This window comes from Cyprinodon variegatus, unplaced genomic scaffold (assembly GCF_000732505.1).
Source record: "Cyprinodon variegatus isolate N-32 unplaced genomic scaffold, C_variegatus-1.0 Scaffold205, whole genome shotgun sequence".
NCBI lineage: Eukaryota > Metazoa > Chordata > Actinopteri > Cyprinodontiformes > Cyprinodontidae > Cyprinodon > Cyprinodon variegatus.
In genome coordinates, this window is record NW_015150658.1 from 824,628 (window position 1) to 836,781 (window position 12,154).

Here is a 12,154-nt window from a genome sequence, read left to right on the forward strand (position 1 = left end):
TCCCATCAAATGGAGCCACGATGATTAACAGCCTAGCGTTTTTTGTGAGCTATATAAAGGATGTACTCAGAAGGGTGTCTGATATTATAGCCCGACACCAGCCTATTGAAGGCCATCATTCCCGCCAGAACAAATATGGAAAGCTTTGTTCTCCTACATGATGTGAAGAAGGTTCTGACATCATGCTCCTTGTTGAAGTAGAGTGCGATGATACAGGAGTACTCTATTTGTGAATACAGAGGTAGGCAAATGTTACCTGGAAGCACCGTGCAAAAAGCTTTCCTGTGCGCGTGTGTGTGGCCTTGCCTCGTCTATGAAGAGGAAGCTGGCAGACAGGAGAGAAAAATCACAGTTGCCATAGCTTCACGGTTTTCCCTCTTAAGTTTGATTGAGGAAAATGCTGTTACCATTTCATCTCATCATTCATAGATCTCGTTACAGATCATGATGTTGATTCTTACAGGGTTTTTTTTTCTTTCTGTCTCATAGTTGCCATTTCTGGTGCAGAAACCTTTTTATATTCCTATGTTTTATAGGTAGCTTTTAACTTAGGTCCCCTGCCCCCCTTTCTACTTTCTTCTGTTATTCAGCAGTTTCAAGAGTCACACCCAAGAGTATAAAACCTTTGGCCCTTGTTGCCATGACTACAGTGTCATATGCATTACAGGAAGTGCAGGACTTTATTCAAAATTTTTTTCTTCCAAAATAAATGTCTGTCCTCATGCTGGATTTTTTTTTTCAACTGGCCATCTATACAATCTAACACTTCATATCAAAGTTCTAGTTATTTGCTCTTTGCTGTGGCGCTAACACACATTAGTATTTTGAGTGCAAGATTTCAGAACCTCACTGGGGATTAGAAAAGTCTGTTTTCTGCAAAAAAAAAAGAAGAAAAAAAAACGGACAAGGTAAAAAGGAAAAAAAAAGGAAATCAAAATGTAATTTGGAGTTGAATAAGATGCAGTGATACTGTAATGCCAGCCTGCTGCTTCCTTGAACCCATGCCTTATTTTATCGAAGCTGGGATGAAGAACCTATTAACATATTGAGCTATTGTGAGGTAAAACAGTTGTTGCTTACAAACATTTTACATCATGTTAAAATGAATAAATCATAAAATAGATCTTACTGAATATCAATTTTAATGCACAAGGACTGTAAAATGTGAGCTGAAAAAAGAGGCTCCCCCCACTAAATGTATGTTTTGTACACTTGTGAAAATGGTGAAAAATAACGACACTTTGGATGTTTCAGAGCTTGAAAGGTCCCTATTGCATAGGTTCTGTCATCTATATTATGCCTTAATTTAGCAACCAGTAGCAGGACCTGATCAGTCAGCCTCTGTCCCTGGAGGTGTCTGACATTTGGATAAAGATATTACAAAAGATGATCATTTTAGGATTTTTTTCCTCCTAAGGCAAGGTATAATTAAATGGTGATTGGGTTTAGGCATGCCAAGGGATGCTTGGTGATTCAATAGTCAGGATGTTTTTGCTCAAACAGGTCGAAACCTTTTATTAAGATTCATAATTATTAGGCATCTTCTTAGCTTTTGGCAAAATGGAGCAACAAACCCACTCAGTAGACTATAAATCTAAACTATTACTCTAAAAAGATATCAAAAGTCTTTCATAGGGTCCCCAGTGCTTTTGAAATTGCTTTGATCTTGGGTTATTATCGCAGTTCAAGGGGTTTGAAGAAAACCAATGCTGATTCAGCAACAAATTATCTACCAAACATTTAAGACCTCAACCTAAGGCCTAAATGCATTATGTAGCTCCATCAAAATCAAACACATGGAACCCAAGGATGCTTGAAAGCATCACCAACTCAACGTGACACATAAACTGGGCAAAGAAATATCTGAAAACAGATTTGGGGAGTGAGATGAGAGTCTGTGGATGGACCAGATGGATGGGGCCATGGCTGGATCAGTAACTGGCACAGAGCTCCATGTTGAGTCAGAGGCCAGCAAGGTGGAGGGTGAATTTTAGCTGTCGCCGTGTCATCAGAGATTTGTAATTTGACCTTCTCAGCTTTACTTCTAACTTTGCATCAACTCCCAAACCTACTGATAGATTTTAAAGCACATTTTATCCAAGTGAATGTGAAGGAAAGGCTGTACATTTTGAAAAAGAGCAGTGCAGCACAGAGCCACATCCCTTTTATCGAAGTGCTTCTCTGCATGGTGGGTTCATAGTCTTAAAGATGATGTCATGGCAATCTTTCTCATCCAATCTGAACCCCACAGAGAACCCTGCAGGCTCTGCTTAAACAGGATATTTACAGAAAACAGCCCACCTATCAGAACAGTGCCTGTGATGGTGGTTGCTGCTGCAAAAAGTTGATTATCAGCAGACCAAGAAACTGAGTGGTATTGTTCACTGATTACATGTTTTTAGACTTGAATATTCACTTGAATAGATGAACATAAACATGCCATGTTTATGTTTGTTGCAATGGGTGACAATGGTGTCGGGGAAATATGTTTGTCCTGCAATTGGAGGGTTGTCGGTTGAGCCCCAGCTTTGGCTTTCAGTGTTGTTGTGTCCTTGTGCAAGACACTTCACCTGCATTGCTTACTGATGGCGGTCAGAGGGACTGGTGGCACAAGTGTACAGCAGCTTTGCTTCTGTCAGTGAGCCCCAGGGCAGCTGTGGCTACAATGTAGTTTGTTTTGCCACCTTCAGTGTGTGAGTGTGTGCGTGAATGGGTGAATGACTGAATGTGGTGTAATGCACTTTGGTCAAGTCTCCTGACTTAAAAAGCGATAAAAGCTGTAAAGGCCATTTACAGTACCAATTTGTGTTTAATTATCTAATATATTTGTACTGTTAGTTTTCTGCCCTAATAAAAAATCAGTGAGTTTAATGTGCTGCTTAAAATGCAACCTTTACTTCCTTAAATACTGAGGTTTTATTTTTTTGTTTTTTTTTTTTCTTTTTGTTTTTACAGAGCTAGTGGCTCATGTTTTTTTTTCTGTTTTTTTTTTCTGTTTAACCAAGGCACACCCTTCGAGGTTTATTATTTATTGAGAATTTTGATTAATTCAGAAATTCTGTAGTTATTTGAGAATAAAATGAATCCCTAAAAGCTACAACTTGTCTAATAATTTTTCACACAGTGTACTTGTGGGTGTTGCTTTGCCTTTAAGAAGCTGCTCAGAACTACAAGCAATCAGCCAGCTTTGCTTTAACACTGATGACCTCATTGTTTATATTAGCAGCATCCATACTTTCCATATGTCGGGTGTTTTTGTTTTGTTTTTGTTTTTTTTTAACTTCCTGTCATTTCTGCCCTACTTCTATCGCTTCCTCATCAGTACCGTCACTGTAGATATCAAACAAGGTGCTTCCAGACTGGCTCACTGCTGAGCTGCCTATCATCTTACTGCTACCCTTGCTGCTGCTATTAATAATACAGATGCCACCACAGGATTTCGTGTAGCTTCCCTGCTAATCCTGTACTACTTCCTGTACCATTACCTCCGTCTTCATTTGATTGGTTGCATCTGTGAATGATGAGATGCCAGCTGTCAGTCAGTGGTGCCACGTTTACAATTTGATTATTTGATTTCTGTTCTGTTGTTTCTAGATTTGAGTTCACTGTGGGAGATGCAACAGATTGGGCAGTCTGCTAAAGAAGGGATGAATTTAACCCTAGTAGCCCATAATCTGCTTATAAAAAAATGCTTGTCCCAAATGTTTGATTTTTTTCCCCCCTTTCTTTGTGGATTTTTTAGTTCTGTTGGTTTTCTGGAATCTATACTGACAACAGTCTTCTATTTTTCAGTTGAATAACAGCAGGTATTCTGGTAAAGAGGAGGATAATCAGGTTGAGAGCCGGGGATTAGGACTAGAAGTATTTGTCATGGCTGTTACTTCTGTGCTCTTTGCAAGCCTTTAGTTGATCCTTCATTCTGAAACAAGACTTTGTTTTCTTGGTGCATGTTTTTTTGCACAGGGACCAGGTGAAAGCCCATCTGGTTTAACACTCCTGCCAACTTCTGTAATGTCTTTGTGTATCTGCCTGGTCAGTCTGTGCTGTGAGAACAGGTGCTGCCTGGGGGAAAAACAAGAGACAGGGGACCGATGCAGAATTAAAGAAAGGGAAAAGTTCAGGAAGACACGTAAAAATGTGTGCAAAAAGTGAGAGAAAGGTTTGTTGTTGAACAATACCTTTATTTTTGATTTTTGATTTTCCTTTGCACTTCCCACAATCATGTAGTGCCTAGCTCTGGTCATTCGGTTCAAATGTCTGCAGAGAGAAACAGAAGTAGACATTCCTTTCTCCCACCTGACAGATCGGGCCCCTTTCCTTGGGCATGTCTGGACTCTCCTGCTTCGAAACAAAAGAACAAAAAAGACAAACCTGTTTTTGAGCTCTTCAAATTCCTTTTTAAATTCTGTTTGTATGAGCATGTAGTTAACCACATTGAAAACAGATATTTTAAGGGAATTGTATTCAGCATAACCACATGCTTACTGGTATGACATAGCATAAGTAATATTGAAAATCAAACTTGTTAACCATGTTTCTAAAGTAAATGTAAGTTAATTAAAATCTAAGGAAAAAAAACACATTTTGGTTTAAATTTCAAACCAAATCTCGTTGTTTAGATGGATAACAGTAATTAGACATGCAAAGATATTCTATTGGAGCCTGTAGTGCTGTGTTTAATGCTCCTTTAGACAGAACAATTCCAGAAACTTCCTGTTGATTACCCCTGTAACTGGAAACCCTGATGTGTTTTCTATGAGGTTGTTCATTGACACAGACATTAAGAAGTGAAAATAACAGTTTTTTATCAGGAATGAAAGCTGTAAAAAGGGTAAGTTTAGCCTGGAAGTTACTGTTAGCCTTTGTCTGCATTTGCATGCATTATCGGAAAGCTGCAGTGAAGTGTTGTTCACCAAGCTGACACTTTACCAGTGTTTACGCTGTGGGTGTTGTGTTTCAATATTCAACAGGGGGCATTTATGACTCTGTACCATAGCAGGTCGCTGTTCCTAAAAACATCTTCTCGAAAAAGTGAGCTCTGACTTTAAGCTATGAATCACAAAAATTGAAAATCTCTCAAATCCAGTGCATCTGTTACTGCATTAGAAACACAAGGAGGAAACAGTTATTTCCTGCACTGTAAAAAACCAATTATCAGCTCAAAGCTTGGGACTGCTAACTCCACAATGAGACATCTGATAATTCAGTCTAGCAGCACTGTAAACTTCCCCCAATGTTAGACTGAAAGTGTTGATAAATGCATTGTTTAGGCAGCTTGACGAAGACTTTGGCTGTATGCATTTCCCACATTTCCTCATTCTGTAGGCCCACTCCCTCTTTGGAGAGATTCCCACAGACTAACAGTGTTTTATTATATTTTTACAGCTTCACAATAAATTGTTGCGTACAGTATTGCCATTGTAACACACTGCTTTTTATATTATTTGATAAACTGAAACCTGCATGATATTCAGAAAAGATCCAGCTGCAATATTATTGCTCAATGTTCCAACTAGAAATGTTTGCATTAAACCGATTGTCCACACTTAAGTTCTTGTTTATCATAATCACCATTGGAGAACATCAGGTGCAGTGTCGCTGAAGTGCATAATAATATTAGCTATGCTAATTTATGTTAGCTGCTTGGGCTGCACAATATATCACATCACTGTTCGCTTTGCTTATAACAAAGAACTGCCTGGACATCATTAATCTTAGCTAATCATTTACCACTCATCCGTGTTCTCTACCCCTACAATGAATCTAGGGACATTTTTATGCTGTAATTTTGTGCAACCATGCTTTAGAGGGTAAAGCAGTGAAATACTGGCTGAATGATTGATTGCAGTCAGATGTTTAAAACTAAAATGGAAATAATTATTCCATTTATTTTTGGAAAATGCATAAAAGACACAATGGACGGTGTGCAGGTGGCGCAGCGGTTAGCGTGCATGACCCATGTATGGAGGCCTTAGGCCTTGACGCGGCCGACCCTACATTATTTCACCTGGTAGTAGTGACATCACTACAGCACCCCTACTCTGTGCTTTGCTGCCACTCTTGGGCTGGACATCCTCACAAAACATGATTTTATTTTCAGACATGACTTTAGGATTGTAGGAATTTTTCTAGTGTTGTGCCACTTTAAGCATTTGGTGTGATTTTAAGTCACTCATAATAATTATGATAATTTACCTCTAATTCATCCCTATCTTAAGTAACCATATCTGTAGTTAATGTAAACCTATTTCCCTTTATTCAAAATACTTTTAATGCAAATATTTGTTTTTTGTTTTGAATATTTTATATAGCATTTTGATTGAATGTACATTTATTTATTTGTTTCTTTTTAATACATGTTTATTTTGGTTTCTAAACTCTCCTCAATATTCTTGGTCTCTCTTATTTAGCAAAAAGAATTGATATTCTTAAATCTAAAGCAATTAATATTCTTGGCCTAAAATATGAATTATTGGTTAACTTTATATAAAGATGTCTCTTTTTTTTCTTTCTGCACATTATAATGGAAGGATTGCTTATCTGTAGATTAATATCCACTAAATAACTCTTCTGATGGTTATCTTCGGTTGTGAATATTTTATTTATTTTTCTTTACATCACATAAAGGGAACAGCTTTGAGTTTTAAACAGTTGAAAAGGCGATGGTGCATTTAAGGCTATTTGTTCGTGAATATAAAAAGGAAAAGGATATGATTTTGAATATTTCATTTCATCTGCAGTCGGTTTGGTTGTCTCAGTATTTTTTTCAGCATTTTAACCACTTCTCTGTGTCATGTTTGTGTATTTATGACTAAGAGTGGTGAGAAAGATTTGTTTTCACGGTAATGAGACTGAACCATTGCTGTCTGGGAGGAATGTCTAAACTTCTCTGCCTTGTTCTGCAGACACTCTGCCTTCATACCATCATTTTCCCAGCAGGCTTTTCTCTGTTTGAGCAGTCAGAGCTGTCATGTATTTGAAAACCTGCAGGTGCTCCTATTTTTTTTTTTTTTTTCCAGGAAGGAGGTGCAGCTTCTTAGACAGGGATGTGTTCCATCATTGTCTTGTGATTCTCAGACACAGCTGCTGTCAGGCTTATTTTTGTTGTTTTTGTCTCCTTGTTTTCTGTCTTTTAATCAAATCAAACCAAAATGAGCACATTTGAAATCCGCCTTCCCAAACTTTTAAAGAGATGTTGCTGAAAGCTACATCATTGCCTGACCTTTACCATTATGAAGACTCACTGTTTTGCCACTCTGGCCTGATTCACCACCCACATCCTTCCTTTCTGTCATACTTATTATGCCCCTCTCTGTTTGCAGATGTCAAAGCCAATTTTGGGATTCCAATGAGGCATGGGTTTGCAATGTAGGCATGTCCTTACTTGGCCAAATCTCATATCCTCTAACGCTGCTTCTTGGGTGCACTGTCCAACAGATTGGCTGCAAACCTGCACTGGCCCCTTGTGTTTCACAGAAGGCATTGCATTACTTCTCTCACTGAGATGTCCTCACATTGCATCTGCATGACCTCCAGTCAAAGGAAAAAACAGCAGAATATTAACAGATTTATGGACCAGAACCTTTTTGCAAACCTCACTCACATCCTTCAGTCATTCTGTAGACATGAAAGTCCTTGCATATAGATTGAATTATTACAAAAACATTTTCATCTCGCTTTCTGATAAATCCTTTAGCAGGATTATAAGCCCCAAAATACGGTGTATAGGGTTTTTAAACTGTATTACTGTACTTGAATTGTATCATTTGTAAACCTCTGGAGATGTACAATGTCGTAACTTCGTAGAGAAGTGGAAGTAAGTGAAAATGTTATATGATATAAGGATTCTTTTTACTAAGGAGCTGCCAGTGTATGTACCTAAGACATATTCCCTTTTGACAATAAGGAGGTTTCTAATCTGTTAGTCTTGATCTGTATTGTCCCCTTGTGGTAGAAATTCACTACATTTCGTTCCAGATGCTTAACAAACCGAGTCAATAGAATAGAATAGACCTTTATTGATCCCACAATGGAGAAATTCACTTATAACATCGGCCCTTATAAGCAAACAGAAGGTGAACAAAGGAAAAAGGGTGCATGAAGTATATACAGTGCATCTATATATATATATATATATATATATATATATATATATATATATATATATATATATATATATATATATATATTTAAAAGTGCTGATAATAAAACTACGAAACCATGGTTAAAAATTTAATTGGACAAAAATAAGAAATTAAACTGCCATCCAAAGTTTTCTTCTTAAAAGTGGAAAGCAGAGGTAAAGCAGTTGGAACATTAAAGAGGCATTCTAGTGATACTGCCACCTGTGGCTAAAACACAGAAGTGCAGCACTCTTCTGCTGGTCCTCACAGCTCAAGCTTGTACTTGACTTTTTTTTTTTCTTTTTTTTTCTTTTTTACATCTTACCAGGAGTTACCACAGGTGTGAGCTGGATGGTGTTGGCTTCTGAGTATCCACAAAATGATTTACAGCTTGGAGTAGTAGATTACAATAATGAAACGGGTGGGCATTATAAACTTATTATAAACTAAACTGCTTTTGCCAATACACCCTTTTTCAGACTGTTTTCATTTATTTTATATGGACATATACTTTCTTTATTATATAATTGTATGTCTGAAAAAAATAAAAAATTACAGCAGAAAGGGGCAATAATGTGGCCGTTTAGCTTCAAGCTTTAGTAAAGAAGTGTTCGCTCTCGCTTTAAAGCAGGAATCTGAAGTGCCGTCATAAAAGCCACCTGAAAGGGACCAAAAAGCAGAAAGCCTTATCACTAAACCTAGTTTGAAGACCCACTAATAGCCCTGCATCCTGAGATCTCCTTGCTCTTTATCTCTTGACAGGAAAATATGAAATTTTTAAAGTCTGATGGGTCTTCATTATTGAGAGCTTTGCAGACATTTTAACTTGAAAACAGACAGCTACAACTCTAAATCCTCCCAGTCAGTATGGTGGCGCACTTCCCGCTCTTGTTCCAACCTTCAACTATACAGTTTTCCTGCCGGTTGCCAGGTCTGCCAACTATTAACAAACATTAAACTTCAGTCCAGATGGACAGTGGCAACCAGACTCTGAGCCCCTTTGCTTCCAGAAGATGGCACCAACACTTGACCGATCTTTACCCTTTTTTGCCTCATGTTTTGCAATTATTTTGTTGGTTTAATAGTTGCAGCTTGGATTCAGAGTTGTACAGGAGACCAGTCAGAATGTTATTAGACAGGAAAAAATATTTGACTTTTTTAGTGCTGTAGCTGCAGACTGTGGAAAGACTGGTTTAAGGATCTTTTGGGATAAGATGATAAAAAAATTGCTGCAATGAAGTCTGGAGGAAACAAAGGCATCACCTGCCCTTGGCACAGCTAAGTGTCAACATATGGATGAAATATTTTACTGTTTCTCATAAAGGGGTAAGAAAAAGGAGCTTTCAAGGTAAAGCAAACTATTCTATGCAGCAAACCATGGGTGACTCCTTCACTAACTGTAAAAGAGGAGGAGAGATAATTTATATTACGATACGAGATCTGTCTGAAAGTTCTATTTCCTTTATACCAAATATATTAATTAATTCTATGCTTTTGTGGTGAATAGTTTTAAATAGGGAAGTAAACCACAAATCTCCTCTGAGTTTGGTGATATAAATGGGAGATTGGAAATTCCTTAGTCACTTATTAAAATGATGGCTGCAGTTTTTTTACACCAGTCTAAAAGGCCTGTGAGGCACAACCTGCTAATGGGAAAATGGGTTGAAATAGTTTTAACAAAGTTAAACACTTTAGTTATTAAAATATCCAAAAAATGTTGGATGGTTTTGACAAGGAATATTAGGTGACTTGGAACAGATTTAATTTGCTTTATTTCACTTTGAAAAATATTATAATGCACTGCAAAAAATTATCTAGAAATAAGTAAACATTTCTTAAATCAACTATATTTCCTCTTGATTTGGCTAAGTAAATGAGATGATCTGTCTTTTTACTCTGAAAATAAAATAATTAGTTGAAATAAGTGCAGTTGTTTCTTATTTCAGATGTAAAACGTCTTCTTCCTTTGGCATGGGGTCTCACTTATCTCCTCGATTAAAGAAAAAATGCACCTATTTAAAAAAAATCTTTAGATTTCAATGTTTTACAGTGTTGAAACTAATACAAATTTTATGTGAGATGATGTTGGGCCAAACCAAAGTAAAGAAAACCTAAGAAAATTCAAACTTTATGATCATTTTTGCTTGAATCATATAATCTAGGCCTGAAACAATTAATCATGACTAATCGGTTATTAAAATAATAATCTTCAACTCATTTTATTATCGACTAATCGTTAACTGGAGTAGAGAGACTCTAAAACATGCCTTTAGCTTAAAGACCAACCCACTCAAAGCAGTTGTTATACCAAAATGCATTCAGGATAAAAGACCTTTTTGTTCATTAATATTCTCTATCTAGAAGTCCTCAAAGCGCACAGTTTTAACTGCACTGGGTTAAAATTTTGTGTAAAATCTACAATCCGATTACTAACTGAAAGAATAATCAACTTAATAGTCAATTTGTAAGATAATCCTTAGTTACAGCCCCTGATTCCGTTTTATTCTGTGTAACAGCTACCATCACTTCTCTGTGAGCTTGCAAGAACGGCAGCTGCTCTTTTTTGAGTCACTTTTCTTTTTGCTTCTTTATTCCTTCAAGAAAAAAAATGTTTCTATGTTCTTTACTGTCCCAAACAAATCAGTCTGCTTCTCTTACCCGCTTTTATAACTTCCCATTTTCTTGCGTGTGTGTCAATGTGTGTGTGTGCTGATTTTATCTTTGTGGTATTGCATACACAAAGTGTTAGCTAACTGACACAAAGACTGAGTATTTGTAAGATAGCCGAGCGTCGCTGTCATCAGTGACAGCGTCTGTGACATGGACATATCAGGACCCAGTTATGTGGAGGTTCATATTTCGCACCAAACATCGCAACCAAGAGGCAAGTGGTCACTTCTTTTCTTTCCGTGCGGGCGGGATAGTAACCTTCATCTGATGTGAAGTGTGTGAGAGTGTGGGTGCCTAAGGCTTCAGGCAGCTGTGTGTTGTGTGATATTTTGGGAGAAGAGGAGGTGGGGGTCGGTCTGTGGTTGCTTGTGAGGGTTTCCATCTCCTCAGCTGTGAAAGACATTATATTCTATCTCTTTAATTATCATTAAAAGGATAAGCTGAGACTTTCCTTCCTTTAGTCTACCTGAGCAACAAAAGAGGCAGTCATTATTGCAGATGGGCACTAACTGTTTAGGTCTAGGTCTCATTAACTATGCTGTCTGCACAGTAAGATGGAAACCATGTCGGTTTAAGTCCGTAAAACCCAGCAGGAACCTGTTCTTTTAAAACTGTGTGCACTGCTAGCCCTTTTTAGTGTGATTGGTCAGACAAGGTGGCTGATCTCTACCCTTATACTGGGAAACATAGCTCTAGCATGCAGAGGGTGTTAAGTAGGAAGGAGGTAAGATCGGTTCAAAAAAAGAGGAAGTGAGAACTAGAAGGGAAGAGAAGTTTCCTGTTGCTGATCTCTCAGCCATCATGCCCTCTTTCACCCCCTTCCGCCTCAGTGTGACTGTGTGTGATTGTAGATGATCTGTTGTTTTTTTAAAAGTGCATATATTAATGAGGAGGAAGCCCTCAGTTTTGACATTCTTTTGTAACTGCTGTTAACTGCTGCATTACATCACTTCCTATAGAACGCGTCTCAGATCACCTGGATAGAGAGGGAGTTTGCCAATATTAGACAGCAGCAGGTAAGCCCTCGACAATGTCAGAACACGGTTCCAACCTCACTGGAAGCCTTGTGCAGCTTCTCATCCAATTCACACTCTTATTTCTTTAATTTGTCTGCCTTCAGGATGTTTAATCCACTAATGTGAAATAAAAATACAGTTGACATTTTTAATTGGTACTCGTAAGTTTCTGGTCCTGGAAAGCCCAGCTGTATGAATGACCATGCTCTTTGTCTGCTGTTTATGTATTGGTCTTTATTTTTAAAAAAAATCTAACTCCTTTGACTGAAAACTTCTATCAAACTAGAAGAATTGACAAATTACCTTTAATTTAATAATTGGATTTGGATATCTATCAACAAACAC